Below are 15,412 nucleotides of genomic sequence, written 5' to 3' on the forward strand. Positions count from 1 at the left end.
GGGGGAGGACAGTGCAGGTTGGAGGAGCACCACCAGAATGAGCTGAAGGAGAGGGGATTCCTTCTAGGATGAAATGCCAACCAGACGTTTGTGATAACTGCAGGACCAGAGACATGTTTAGGTATTTAATTTCTTGTCCGTTGTTAGCTGACTCATGTTTATGTAAGCGTGTGTGACTCGCACATACACATGAAACTATATCCATCAAAGGGAAGTGGTGAATTAGAGCAATTGTAGGGCTCATTCTGCAAGGAGAAAGGAGGAGGGATCTGGAGGTGAGGAAAAGCACGACTGACTTTACAGATTCACGCTAGGATTGGGTTCTTTAAAAGATTTGTCTGTAAGTCCCTCACTTCTTCCTACGCTAGGTCAGAAAATTGACTCCGAGGTGTGATTAGATGCCACGGATGAGTGAGTTCAGTGACGCCATCGGTTCTCATTTTATAAGATTAGCTACCAAAATTTAGTGCAGCTGTAGTTCTCACATCTGTGACAGCTACATGGTCGGACTCAGGGTCTGCGCTTCTCTTCAGTGGGCGTCAAACAGTGCGTGGTTGCTGTGCTGCAGTTAACAAAGCTCCCTGTTCTAAGTCAGAGAGGGAGCAGATAGGTAGCCTGCGACACAGAACCTCTCCATCACACCTCTACTCCCAGCACGGAGGAGGCAAGAGGAGGCTGATATCTGCAAGTTTGAGGCCAGCCTGATCTACAGAGTGAGTTCAGCTCAAGCAATTTAGTGAGACCCCGTCTTGAAAAAAAAAAAAACCAACAGCAACAACAACAACTCTTCAGTGCTGCATTGCCTAACCTTACGGGGGCTACTTGCTTCCAGGTGGATCCAACAGGATAGCTATGTTTGTGGCCAGGCCTTGTGTGCATGAAGCCCTGAATTTGATATCCAGCACTTTATAACCTGGGCATGGTAACACACACCTGTAATTCTTTACTGGGAGGTAGAAGCAAGAGGATAAGAAGATCAAGGTTGTCCTCTGCTACATCATATGCAGCCCCAGATCCCAGGCACGTGGTTCTCTAGGGCACTGTGGCAGACGAGCCAGGAAAATGCCATTTCCACTCACTGGGGTCAGAAAGCCCTGAGTTACAGTCATAGACCATCACCCAACCTCAGCCCCGGGTACCAAAGAAAGAAAGCAGCGTTACTGAGAGCAGACTGCCCTATTTGGGGGTGTTTGACATCAGGAAGAAGAGCTCAGCAGAGAGCCCAAAGGGTCCTCCTCCACAGTTAGGAAAAAAGCAAGGCCATTTCTAAGGGAGAAAACGTTACAGGAATCATGAAAGGCGCGGCCCTTTACTTACGCTCATTTTGTTATCTCCTGATTTTCAGCTATATTTCTCTTCTTAATATGAAAATATCATCAGGTCTTGATGACAATTCCGAAAAGTTAAAAATAAAATAAATAGGAAAAAAACTCACCTTTGCCACACAGTAGCGAAGAAAACAAGCATCACTAAGCCTCCATGGCCTCCTCTTTAAAGCCCGGTGATAACTACTATGCACAGACATGAAGAGGAGATACAATACACTCATAGTTTCAGTGTATATTTGCTGTTGTATAAGTGCCCACAGTTATTTAACCAGAAAGCCTAGTAACCCCCGGGGCTGCAGAGGTCTAAAATTCAACTGGAAAAAATGCTTGCTGTTGATTCTCCTAGGTCCTGAGTGGCAAAGGAGGAAATAGTTAGTAGTCAGTGGAATTCATGACTTCCATAGTGCCATATCTATGTACTCCTCCTCCCGAGAGAAATAAAGACACTCCTGACTGGTTTGGTAGCAGGCAGCCGCCGTTCGCAGGAACATAGTAGTAAAATGTTTATGCTCTCGAGTAATGACACGCCAAGTGCAATTTGAGGGGACTAAGTTGAGATTAATTTACACACAGTGAAATTGGGAGGTCATAATATTTGGACAAGAGTTTGGCTGATTTCAATATATAATAAGTATGATTTTCAAAGCAATTAAATATTTCTAGAATCTTAAACTATCCATTGATATTTTGTCAGGAGAACTTTAGAATCAAGACATCTACCATGTTGCTTTAAATCAATTCATTCAACAAAGTTGTGTCCAACAGTTTTTCCGGGCCAAAGATCAAGGCTGTCTAGTTGTGGGATGAAACACTTACCTCTCTCCAAACGTCCCCTGTGCACTGTTGGCTAATCTATTGTCTGCTCAGTCTGCCATCATTGCAAAGTGAAAGTGTGGTTCTTCGAAAGACGCTGAGAGAATGAAAAACAGAAACCAGAAAGGAAAGGATGCGGCTGCTCCTAGGTATGGAGGAGGAGGAAGCTTACTGTAGACATGTCGGAGAGAGTCCAGAATGGACATGAGGCCATGTGAGAGAGGCGGGAGGGGAGAGGAGAGGGGAGCGAGGGAACCAGGAGCAGCAGCCAAGAGGCCAAAAGAGCAAGTAACCAAAATGGCTGGATTATATAAGGAATGGCAGCTGGGGGAAGAGCAACCCAGCCCCTGGGCTGGAGAAATTTAGGGTATGTAGTGGGCAGGGTGTGCTGCAATCTCTACCCTGTAGCAGGGAGGGACTAAGGGATGCTGGGAGAATATGGCAGCCAGGTCTGCTTCGATATGTTAAATAGGCGACTTGTCATTTCTCCAGGGTTTGAAGCCTAACCTGACCCTGATGTTACATGCTGGTGGGCCTGAGCGGGGGAAGACTGGCTTTCCAAACTCTTAACATGTTAACAAGAAAGGCCAAATGTGCTCAAGCACAGGCCAGAGTGGTGTGAAAGGGGACTCCAGCAGACAGATGAGATCAACTGGGACTTGGCTGTTCAGGGCACACTCTGTGGGCCAGCAGTTGGGAAAGCCCTTGGAAGCTTTAGAATCAGCCTAGCTGCCTCAGCATACACCTGCTGGATCAAAGTCTGGTCAAGCAGCACTCCTTGACCTGCATAGACTCCATACACTCTGAGCTAAGGCTGACGTCATGTGATAGTGTCTGCCTTCTCCCTATTCCTGAACTACTCTAATGCAAGCGGCCTGCACTGCTCTCAGGATAAACGCTTCCGGTGGAAACACGGGGCCCCTAATCTGGGAAGTCAGCAAGAACAGTCGACCGAAAAAGGAAGTTTATATTGAGGGAGGCCTGGTCGGCTTTTACAGCCCCTGCAGGAGGAACAGCTCTACAGAAGCTGTTAATGATGGGCTGGATTGGAAGGCGGCGGGCAGCGCCAAGCCCCAAACGGGCTGCTACTCCAAACCTTTCCTCCAGATGCTTCTCTTATCGCCGAGTTTTCTGCGGGGAGCATCCACTCGCGAAAGGCAGATTATATAAACATACTCCACGTGTGTCCACATTAACCTGATTTTCAACTTCTTTTAGTAATTTCATTAACTTGCATTGGGGGCAGCAAATAGTTTGGCAGTGATTGGAAATGTCTAGTTGACCTTGGTAGAGCCGTGATTGCCCAGGTAACTATGGCAACTTTCTATCTCAGCTATGAACACGCCATGCAAACAAAGATCACGTGAAAACAACGCCAGCCCACCAGGTTCTACAGAGGAGACTTTCTGTTCACAGGGCAGTCACCGAAATGGCACCTCACAGGGAGACCTGCGGCCTTAACATGCAGGCTGTTTGACCCGTTAGCATGAATTTCTGTGTACTGTTCAAAACCCCTCACCTTTTTACACTTTAAACAGAAAAAGAGAAACCAAGTACCACCATTTAGACACTTTTGCCCAGCAGCACGTGGTACCTGTTAGGGCTAACTTCGTAAAAGTGTAAGTAAATGGTGGTTACAATCCCCTCCTTGGCAGATGGGAACACTGAGTAAGGCTAGGACATGCGCTGTGAGTAGCCACAGCCACCAAGCCTGCTGTGACCAGCTGCCCCAGACTTTGCCTTGATCCACCTTCTGCTAGAGCGGGAGTCCGTGCCTTCATGTACCCTTGCCAAGCTCAGTCGCTTCTCAGCTGCTCCTCGGCCTCCACAGAATGTCCACTGGTGTTTAGTGTGGTCATCTTTCTGGCGATCTCGTCCTACGGTGTAAAAGCCATACACCTGTAATCCCATCTCGCTGATCCTCACAGAAGACCAGGCCTGTGCTCCTTCATGAGTCCGCTGGTGTCCATCCTTTACCCCGATCTACTCTTCATCCAACTCTTGTGTTGGAATCCTTCAGGCTCCATTGGAATGGCATCTTTCCAGGGAGGTTCTTCCAAAAACACAGACTAGATTTCTTCCTCAAACACTGGCAGCTATGACTTTGCGGCAATGCTGATTCCACACCAAATGTACCATAGTGAGACCTTTAGATCTTAGTGGAGGAACCATGTCTGGTCTGTGCCCTTCCCACTGCATCCAGGGCACCCTGCCCACGAGACATTCTCCATGATGATTAGTGAGTTAATATCTATTTAGATTGATTATATTCTAGCCCATTTGAAATGCTTGTCCTTCTCATCTCTGGTGAAACACAATATTCTGCCTGAAGCCATCTTTAATTTTTGTTCTAAAACAAAATCTCATGCCTAGGCCCATGGCTTGGTGCTTAGAAGTGCATGTTGCTCTTGCCTAGAATCCAAATTCCACACTCAGCACCCACACTGGGGGCTTATACCCACCAGTGACTCCAGCTCCAGGGACTCATATTATTAGTGGGTCTATTGCGGTACAAAAAGCCATTCTGGGCTATGTATAGGCAAGGACTTCTCTGGAGAACCTTCATCCACTGCCTCAAGTTTCACCTCTAGTGACGAGCTGAGAACTGCTGGGGGCATAACTAACACAGACGGCTCCTGTAGCGCAGAGCAGCCAAAGCACATCCATGCGCTAAAGATTCTTTTCCATGTGAGTGACAGCCCAGCGTAGATCTTATAGATCTCATCTCCCCACCTGCAGACATGGCCTGGAAAGTGGATACATTGGTCGAGTTAGGGTCAGAGCGTTCCCTGGTCACAGCCACCCGTCATGTCAGGGTTGTCATCTCTTGTCCTGCCCCTTCCCTTAACGATGCCCAAGAGGCAGGTCTGGAGATGGCAAGATGACCTGAGACACACATGCTCTCCGTAGTGAGGCCGAGACTTCAGCGCCTGCTGGTCGCCATACACAAGTGAGGGACGTTCTCTTAAACAGCCATGAAGTCTGTCTGGGTTCATCCCTGATCCTCTCTGCTTAGTTGCATCCCTGACTCTGTGTCTAGGAATCTGTGTGAAGAGTTAACTTTCAGGGTCATGTAAGAGCAACTCATTATCCCCCTCCAGCAGAGCTGGAGACCATCATTCCTAAGTGGTAGCTTAATGGCCTCAAGCGAAATGCTTTCTTAAGAGGCATTAATAAACTCAGGAGCTGGGACTCCCATAAAGGTGGCTGAAGGTGCTGGTTAGTGCCCTGTCCCCTGTTCTTCCAGGAAATAGAGACAGGAAAGAAGCCCAACAGCAAGAGTTTCTGAGAAAACTTGACACTTCAGGAGTCCTGCATGGAGTTTCTGGTGCTTCATAACCCCCTGTGGCCTGTGACCTTTCACCTCCCTTTGTATCATGTCCTACCAGTGTGTGCGCACACATGTGTGTGCTCACACTCTCTCTTTCCATCTCCTTCTCCCTCTTCCCTCCCTGCTTTCGGAGTCTGGACAAGAATGATGGTGATAAGGAGAAGGGAAATGGACTCTAGTGGGTGGCAGATTTCCATCTCTTAAGAGTTTTGCCCCAAAATGTATCTCAGTAAACATGTAAAACAGCCTAACTGTATGTGCCGAGTAAAGCAGGTATTATGATGAACGTTTTCCGGATGAAGAACCTAGGATTCATTCCCTAGGAGATGAGGACAAAGCCAATGTTGGGCTTTCTTTCCAGTCTTCTAAGGTGATCCTGTGTGGAGTCCCCTACAGCGTGATTACTGGTTTATACACTCCTCCTTCACCCAAAGACAGAGACAGGCCTGTCTCCCATCCTAGCTCAGGGTCAACACAGGAATACAGGGGCTGGGGGACAGGAAGGTGGGTACTTGGCCTTGGATGGGAAAGAAATTAGTGACCTACAGAATTACACCTGTCACATCTGAATTGTGACACTTGGTGAGATTACTCCTAATCCGTGTCTGCCTGTGAAGCCTGGGGTATCCTTCATCCCTCCCCCAAGTTTACACACTGTTCCTCAGCACAGATAAGTTTCTTGTTCATAAAGGTCACAGTGACTCTTCCTTACCTTCCCTGTAAACCTAGTGGTTCCAGAGAGAATCCCGAGTCGCCCTTACAAGCCTTACTATGGCCCAATTCTGATATCAATGATATGATATCAAAATCCAGTTTCCCCTCTACAGAATGGCAGTCATAAACACATAAGGAGGTACCACCAGGGTCACAAAACTAGGCAGATGTGGGATATTTAAAATGTCCCGGCCAAGTGGTAAGTTCTGCTCCTTGTCTGCAGAACATTGCTGAACTCTTACTTTTACCAGGAAATTGTGTGAGGTTCTGAGGGCAGGGGAAACACCCAACCCCAGAGGAGCTCAGCCAAGTGCAGAGGCCAGCAGACACATGGTCACCAGGAGAAGACTTTCCGTGTCCCCTGAACATGTATAGCACTCAGGCAAACTCTCTTAGTGCCTTTGGGCAATGCAGCTGTGCCTGACTCATGGGGAGGCTCGGAAGCTGAGGACAACTACTGCTGCTGGCATGGAGGAAGTGAACCCAGAGCGGGTTTACTTCCAGCCTTGAGGTCAGTAAGAGAGCGTGAAAGTCAGAAATAGGCATCTCACCATCTTGGACATCAAAATCTTTCTTGATTGTCCTTGTGCACACATGTGTCCAAGAATAGACGGCAAGCTCCTTAGCAGTTGAGTGATTTTGAAAGGATGAATTCAGCTAGTCTGTGGGTCAGCTCAGGTCTCTGAGTGACCTGGTTCAGAAGTTCTCGCTCATCACGCCCGGCAGGCCAGTGAGTGGCCGTAGGCCCTGCTGAGGCTGCTGAGGTGCCATGGTGGGTCCCACTATGCACAATTTAAGTCTGAAGCTCTGGTTCCCCCTGTCCTGGCTGAGGAAGCCCACGTTTCACTGACTCGGGGCTTTCTGAGTGTGAGGGTGCACAGAACAGAGTAACTGGCCTCTTTCCTTCTAGCTGGAACCTGGGCATCCTTTCCCTTGGTGCTGCGAGAATTCCAATTTGCTGTCTTGGATTTCACAGGATCTTTTGTGAGAAATCAAGCCTACAGATGTGATGGTTTACTGAAGCCTGGGAGATAGGGTTCTTAGGACTGAATGCTTATGTTTTCTTTGTAAAAAAAAAAAAAAAACTCACACACAAGGGTCTGAGTTTGACCTACATCCTTTCTCGTGTGGCCGTCTTCTTGGTCTCGTTGGCTTCTCTTCCTTTTCAAGCTGCTTCTAGAAGCTGAGGACACTCAGGTAGAGTTAAGCATTGACTACAGAGCAAAGAGAACGAAAGAGGAAGAGAAGAAGCCCCATAGGTTTTCTTCCTCTTTGATAGAGAATTGCATCTTAGAATGCAGAAAGATGGGTAAGTCGGAGGTCAAAGCAAGGCTGTGCCCCTGTCTGTGGAAATGCCATGCTTGTCCAGATGGGCCCCAGGGCAGTAGTTTCTGCAGATGGATGGATCACTTTCGAGTCAGTCAAATGCTTTACAGATGTAAATATGAAATGAGCACAAGGGTGCCTCTGTTTCCCTTCTTTCCTCTGTGTCTTTTCTGAAGAATCCTCAGTGTGTAAAGTGAAGGCCGCCGTCATAATTAAACTGGACGAGCACATTATGAATGACAAGACACTATCTGAGAGGCTGAAATTTGGACTTGAAATAAGATGAAAAGATAAGGCAATGCTTCTTTGAAACATTTTTACAGGAAATTTCATACAACACACCTGCGTATGTGCCTGCCAAGTGCTTTTACCCTCAGCTAGCATTACGCCCCGCTCTAACCCGAGGTCTTCTCTCCCATTCATAAAGGAAAACTGTTAATGGCTTGCCTTGTGGCAGGGAGTTCAATTCATAATTGATAGAGTACTGAGCATTCTCCATGCATCATCAGAAACACACTGCAAGCATGCTGATGCTCCTGAAGTCTGCTTATTCCTGGTCAAACCCTGCGACCCCTGAGGCTCCCTTCCATGCTCAGGGATATGATCCTCTCATGATCTGGGGGCAATTTGGGAAGGCAGCCTGTCCCAGGACCCTAAAGAGGATTTGGGGTCTCTACAGAGCTAGTGTAGAGGGACCTGTGATTTGGGTCCAGGGTGACACAGAGCTGTGGGAACCTTTCTTTTACTTGTTCCTTCTAGAAATTGGCCTGAGATCTAGATTGGCATCCACGTGCTCCTTCCCTCTCTCCTGACTCCGGCAGCCACCTCCTGGGTGTCTCTTCCCATCTCATGGATTCTGAATCACAGCATCAGTGCTAGAGTTACTGGAGGGAGGACGCTCTCTCCTTTGTGCAGTTCAGAGGCAGGCGCTAAGTCAGCATGAGTGCTTTGTAGTTTGTTACACTCACCCTCCAACTTCTCTGTCAGTCTCTGCGGATCCAATCCTCTAGGTCAGTGATTTCCAAACCTCACTCATCATTGTCACCCAGGGACACATTAAATATCCGTGTTCTGTGTCCCCACTTGGAGGGCATTCCAACTCTGAGGGCTGCAGGAAAGCAGAAGTGAGGACAAAGAGGAAGGAAAGGAGCTGAAAATTGCTCGCTCGGGCATCTCGCTTCACAGCTTCCCGCAAATGTGATTTATTTTTTATTATTCATTACAAAGAGTTAATGATATAATTATCCAAAAGCAATTAGATGCAGAATGGAAACAAAGTGCTTAAGGGGCCGGGAGGCAGGCTTGTTGAAACGGAGACGGGAGGAGTCGGATATCTAGATGATGGACTCCGCAGGGACCTGGGCTTCTGCTTCACATGGAAGCTGGGGAGAAGAAACTGTGTTGGGGACTGGTGCAGCCCTTTTCTCTTCCATCTTGCATCCAGTCTTTAAGGTCTGCACAGACACTCGGCCAGCATCTCTGGTTTCACTCAGCTGCAGTATCCTCAAAAGGTGGGAGTCTTTTGGAAAATGGGGACACTTTCTGTTAGCCAGACGGTGTTATAAGCAGTAGGGACTGCATGGCGATCACATTCAGGACCTGTGTCTTCTCAGAGAACTTGCATTCTGGTGAGGACCAATGTAACCGATAGACAAATGACAGCTCTACAGACTGTAGTGGACTTGAAGGAAGCGCACAGGGTCCTGTAAAAGAGACAGGATTGTATTTAGGACACGAGTCAGTTTCAGCAAAAGGGGTCCATCGTGAGAAAGACCCAACTGGGCTAGGCGTGCTGGCAGTTGCCTGTGGTCCCAGCACCGGGGGAATCTTGAGGCAGGTGGTTCTGAGTTCAAGCCAAACCAAGCTGCACAGAGGAACTCTATCAAAAGAAGCCAAGTAAATGGTGAAAACAAGAAAAAGCTCACTGCCCACCAGTACCTGACTTTCCTGGACTCTGAGTCCAGCTTACAGACCTGGTTGATGTGAGGCTTTTAGCAAGTGGTTGACTTATAGCTGTGTAACTGAGCTACCAGTAGTATGTCGGCAGGCTGCTTTCTTTCAGGTTCATTTAGGAGGGCATCTGTCCCCGGGTTTTTTTCTGCTCTCACAGGCTGCCTGCCCTTCTTGGTGTCCGTCCATGCCATCTTCAGAATCAGCACACCTCACTGTGCCTCTCTTGCATCCCGCTTCCACATCTAAGGACTTTGCGATTATACCAATTCCACCCAGGAAAACTGAAACAACCCCTGCCTTTCCACAGCCTACCCAAGCCACACCTGCAGTCTCCTCGGCTGGAGAAAGCATCATCTTCCCAGAGTCAAGGATTCACATTCTGCCAACATGACCTGGACCTGGCTCTTCTTCCCTTTAAGATTGGAGCATTTCTGTCTTTTCCTTTTATTTCTTACTTTTTCATTTTAAGACTGGGTTCCTATGTCCCAGGGTTTGAGATCTCCATGCTTCAACCCTCAAGTGCTCACCACACCCAGCCTAGGAAATACTCACACCCCAGAACAGTGTGGGAGTCAGTACGGCAAAGGGCATGAGAATGGTTTCTTATGGTCCAAGGGCCAAGAGAAGGGCTGGAGGGATGACTCAGCACTTAAAGCTCCTGCAGAAGACCCAAGTTCCATCCCCAGAAGCCTGCACGGCAGCTTGGACCTCCTGTAACCCCACCTCCAGGGGATCTGGTGTCCTCTTCTGGTCTCCTCCAGCACCTGCATTCATGTCCACATACTGCACAGAGACAAACACAAGCATGCAAACTACAAAATTAATCTTTCTTTAAGTTACTAGAGTGATAAAAAGTTCTATAATCTTGAGAAAGTATTAGAGAAGAAAGGCAAATTAGCCCCTTGAAGGAGGCAAGTCAGAAGAACCTCAACTCTTCTGCTCAGCTTGATCACACAGAAATATGACAGAAATGCATCAGACATACTCACCTCCAGCCAGACCCACGGGGAAAGAAGGACGTTTGACTGCACCACCCTCGACATCTTCATTTCAGACCCATGGCAAACCTCAAACACCGTCATGCCAGGCTCCTTGTGAGCACACCCCTGCACCTTATTCTTTTCAGGCTTTCAATGTCTTTCTTGGTATAACAACCTTTCTTTCTCTTTTTTTTGTTTTGTTTTGTTGTTGTTTGGTTTTTGTTTGTTGTTTTTCTAGAGAGAGTTTCTCTGTGTAGTCGGGGACTGTCCTTGAACTCTCTCTGTAGAACAGGATCTTAAACCTAGAAATCCACCTGTGTCGGCTACCAAGTGCTGTGATTAAAGGCATAGGCTGTCTCACAGGCCACTCTTAAGGAATTATTTCATATTCTAGGCAGTGTGCTAAGTTCAGAGCTTAGAGCTGTCAAAGTCAGCCTCTCCCTTCCTGAAATATCTGGTGTAGTGTACTCTCCTAAACCCCTTGTTCACAGCCTTACATGGGGTGATTGTTAACATTCTCCTGAATTTGAGGATCCTGCATAACTCGGCTGTACATTGTTATTACAGAGACAGAGCCTCACAGTTCCAGGTTTTGAATTAAGCAGCTCTTAGCCATCACAGTTATGTCTTGGCATAATGAGGGTAGTATAGAAGCCTTTGAACCACAGGAATTCCAGAAGACAATGGAAGCCTCTCTGGGATGGATAGATTTACCTGGCAAAGGGTGACAGACATCCTAGGCTAAACTACTTAGGTCTTAACCAGACTCCTTATTATAACTACTGTTGCTCATTGATCACAGAAACTATCCATTTTGGATTAAAGATAACTCTGGGCAGCAGGGTGTGGTGGGATTCTGGGAGATTTCAGACAATTTTCATCCTAAAACTCCTGCATATGAAGGGTGACATAATGCCAAGGCAATGATGACACAGACAATACCATTGCTTCTTTAATGCTTTAGTTTGGGTGCACGCCTCCACTCTCCTCCCTCAGCTCGGGCACTTACTGAAGATGCTTCAGTAGTACAACACTCTCTGGGGGCCTCACTAAGCCATGGCCAGGCCGTGAAAACCTGCCCAATCAGGGAACTTGCAAAGCTAGCCTGGAATCTCCTCACGGTTGCTCTTTTTCCCTTTTCCCTCATTCACTCTGAGCTTTTTTCCCTTAGGAATGTTAAACTCTCACATCTTGTCTTACTTAAAGCTTACCCTAAATTGTTTATGTGTGATCCATCCATAAAGGTTAGACCTCACCCTTTGGGTCCAATCCAGTTCACACAGATACCTCAATGAATGGCCATCAGGTCAATCCATCTCTAGTTATTATTGCTTATTAACTGCTTGCTGACACCTTTGTCTTTGTTCTCTAAAAGTAATGTTAGCTCTTGCTTGATTGTTGTTTTAATGTGTTATTTCTCTGTGTTCCTTTTATTGGATACCACAGGACTTTGTACTTAGTAGGCACTCGAAATAGCCATTGTTGGACAGCGCGGCTGATGATTACCTAAACATTGAAACCGTCTTTCTCTTTGCCATCCCTAAGGATGAGTTCCACACCCCACTGAGGAGAATGCATTCAAATTGGAGGAGCCAGTTGTTTGGTGAAGCACTTTGGAAACCTGCTTTATTTTTCCAGATTCTTCCTACAGCTTCTGAGGGTTCGGTGCCATATGTCCCCATGGCTGAATACCAGAAAGCTTAGCAGTTGAGCACAAAACCTGTCTCCAAATTACACACCAGCCAGGTCCTCCTACTTGCAATGTTGTTAGGGTAGCGTGGAAGACAGAAAAGGTACACTGTGCTATGGCTGGCAGAGTCCCGCTCCAGTTCAGGGGAGGCAAAGTCAATCAGTATCATGTTTTTACAATATGGTTCTTCGGCAGGAGTGCCTGCCATCCCTGGCTTTTCGTCCCCAGAGGGTGGCGTATGTGGTATCTCGAGTGGCTCTCAGGAACCCACCCAGTCAGAAGAGGTATGCTCGTATAGTGAGAGTCTGACCAGGACTAGAAAGCAAGTGGATACAGACAGTGTGTATACAGACAGATGTCCTTGCTCACTCTTACAGCAGCACAAAGAGAGTCAAAGCACTGTCGGCCTCCAGAGAGGAAAGCAGATGCTGTTTCCAGACACTGGTGCCACTCGGCCGTCTGGATCACAGCACTGGAACCCCATGGAGTACCTGATTTCCTAAATTCAGATTTGGGGAGGTAAAGAATGGACAGCCAAGCTTTGGAGACCTTCCCTGCCAAGTTTAAGCATTAGGGTGCATCAAAGTCAGTGTCTACAGAGTCCTGTATAAATGCCATGCCAGTAGAAACCAAGCATGTAGAACCCAGGGTCAGAAACCTGGATCCACTCCATCACTCCAGGCCCCAGCTCCTGCACCCTGAAAGGCTTGTAGCCACTCTCTTCTCAGGCGACATCTGCTTCCAGATCCCAGACTGTGAGAAGGCTTTCCTGACCGACCACCCCATTGAACTCAGCAACCTCTCCCCTTACCTGTTTGTCTCCCAAGAACTAACCACTTCTAGGCAATTTTGTATCCATCCATGATTATCCTGTCCCACTAGAGGCCAATGACCCCTCATATGCCACAACCATGTCTTGTTGATGAGAACAAAATCTCTTCTGTATACGGTAGAGCCTAACACGTAGATACTCAGTGTCTGTAGGAGGCTTGCGCTGGCCAGATTCACTGAGGTAAAGTTGCCCATCTGGATAGCATGTGTGAAGGATGTATGTAGTTAAGTAAATGTCCTTACTTCTACCTCATTGCCTCTTTTCAATAAAACACTCAGCTCCGGCCTACAGCGACCTGTGATCCCAGGTGCCCCCTCCTGCCTCTGGATCCCCAGTCAGAACTTCATAGGAGGGCTTGAGTTTCCCACGATGCAATGCTGTGTACTTCTCTCTTACACTTGAATCCCAATAGCTGTGGTACCTCACCTCACATGCCTGCCCCTCCTTTACTCCCGTTTACTTCTCTTTCATTCAAGGTCAGAGTCCTTGGCTCTGTATTGTCCTGGTGTACTTAAGCCTTGTAGTGAATGGGACCCTCATACCTGCCGTTTAGCTGGCTGCCAGGAGAGTCTGAAAAGACAAGAACAAACGCAGTCAAAACTCCAGTATAATCAGTCTGCTTTCACTGCCGGAGCCTTTCTGTTAGTGAAACTCAAGGTGTAACTTCTTTATCTCTAGGAATATTGGGGGGCTTTCCTCATAAGACCCCACTCCTCCCTGAGGAGACAGAGGAAGTGAATGATGGCTGCAGGGGCAGGGATCATGACCCTTAGTGGCATAGCCTCTGGCGAGGTGTCCATGCTCCAGTTAATACGCCCTCCGTCCATGCTCACGTGAGCAACCCTGATTAAATACGGTGAGCCATGCAAAAAAATGGAAAAGGCACGGACACAGGAGGGAAGAGAAGAGGGCCCCATGGGAGGGGAGAGAGGATATGAGAATATCATCCAAGTACAGTGTATGTGTGCGGATAAATAGGGCTTTCCCATCAATGCAGGCAGCGAGAGAAATCAGCCAGAGTATAGAGCGCTGTGTGGTGCGGGGTGAGAAAGGCGAGAGCTGGACTCACAAGCACAGAAGTGCCCAGTGGATGTGAGCGGACCCATCTGAAACAGGTTCTGGGTGGAGGGAGAATCGGTGTGAGGAAAAGGTGAGCATGAGAGACAGCTCCAGATGGCAGAAGTCTGGAGTCCTCACCAGGAGTGCAGAGGACTCGGTCTGGGCAACCATTTGCCCCATGGTTAATTCTGAACAGTGCAAGAATGATCTGCTATGAGTACATTCTCTTCATTCTCTCAAACAGTGCAGTTCGAGGGATGTTCAGGAATTTCCTAGATCAGGATTTCATTATAGTTTTTAAGATTTGTCGATGTAGCTCAAAGCCAGACTCGTCTACACAGGGAGTTCCAGAATAGCCAGGACTGCATAGAGAGACCTTGTTTCAAAAAAAAAAAAAAAAAAAATCAATCCAAAGAAGAAAAACAAAGAAAAAAAACCTTGTTTATATTTTATGTGAGATTGTTTGCCTATGTGTACCTATATGCACCATGGAGGCAAGAAAAGTGTGTCAGATCCCCTGAAACTGGAGTTACAGGCATTTGTGAGCCACCATGTGAGTGCTGGGAACCAAACCCAGGTCCTCGGCAAAAGCAGCCAGAACCCTTTGCCACGGAACCAACTCTTCAGGCCCCAGTCGATTCTCTTTTCTTTTTAATTTTCCAGGAGTGTTTCCAACCACACCATGGAACAGTGCTTACTTGCCCAGACGCCTTCATTGGCTTTCAGTGGTTCTGAAAGCCTCCTACAGCTTCTAAAGTTCAGTACTGTGGGGCCATTGGAGAGCCATCTCGATGCAGAGGACCTTGCCACCCCTAGAAAGCAGACACTGAGATTAATCCCACCGGCTTTCATCTTCTTGTGCCTATTTCAAACACAAACACATTCCTTTAACTCAGGCAACAGGGATGGGATGGGGTGCGGTGGGACACATTAGGAATAGCATTAGTTCGGGTTGTCCGGTGTACCTGAGTGACTCAGTCTAAAATTATGTTATAACTTCGCAGCAAACATGCTTCAAGGCAGCTGGCAGGAGATTAAAATAAAAGTTAAGTTGAAGAGGAAATAATTTCATCAGAATTGGGGCTTTTGCATGATATAATGAGATCGTCATAGCAAATAAGCTGATATGTCTTCTTATGGGTTTAGGGATTCAAGGAAATAACGTTAAAATACAGACTCAGAGTAACTAGGGGTCTACAATAACAACGCGGGTGGTAGAAGTCTTGTCACGGAAGGTTCGGCTTTGAACAGCGTGCTTAGACATGAGCGCCTCTTGCTTGTCATGAAGAAAGAGATGAGGAAGCGCATTTTTTTCTTCTTCTTTTAAGGAACTTTCCACTGTGCCCCAGTACTTCCCCCCCCCCACCTCCCAGAAACCCCATACTT

At 47.4% G+C, this 15,412-nt stretch overlaps 1 protein-coding gene and 1 long non-coding RNA gene across 3 annotated transcripts in view; one reads left to right on the plus strand and one right to left on the minus strand.

Annotated features, from left to right (window-relative positions):
• The window catches only part of Maml2 (mastermind like transcriptional coactivator 2), a 324,329-nt gene that overhangs the window by 194,915 nt on the left and 114,002 nt on the right, over positions 1-15,412 (plus strand). The gene's annotated exons all lie outside the window — the stretch shown is intronic.
• Positions 8,707-14,833, minus strand: LOC126513685 (uncharacterized). Its single transcript, XR_007595408.1, has 3 exons — positions 14,725-14,833; positions 14,165-14,402; positions 8,707-13,537 (listed from the first exon to the last, which is right to left on the minus strand). It is a non-coding gene; the product is annotated as an uncharacterized lncRNA (long non-coding RNA).

This window comes from Alexandromys fortis, unplaced genomic scaffold, assembly GCF_014885135.2.
Source record: "Alexandromys fortis isolate MF-2015 unplaced genomic scaffold, M_Fortis_MF-2015_v1.1 scaffold_112, whole genome shotgun sequence".
Classification (NCBI taxonomy): domain Eukaryota; kingdom Metazoa; phylum Chordata; class Mammalia; order Rodentia; family Cricetidae; genus Alexandromys; species Alexandromys fortis.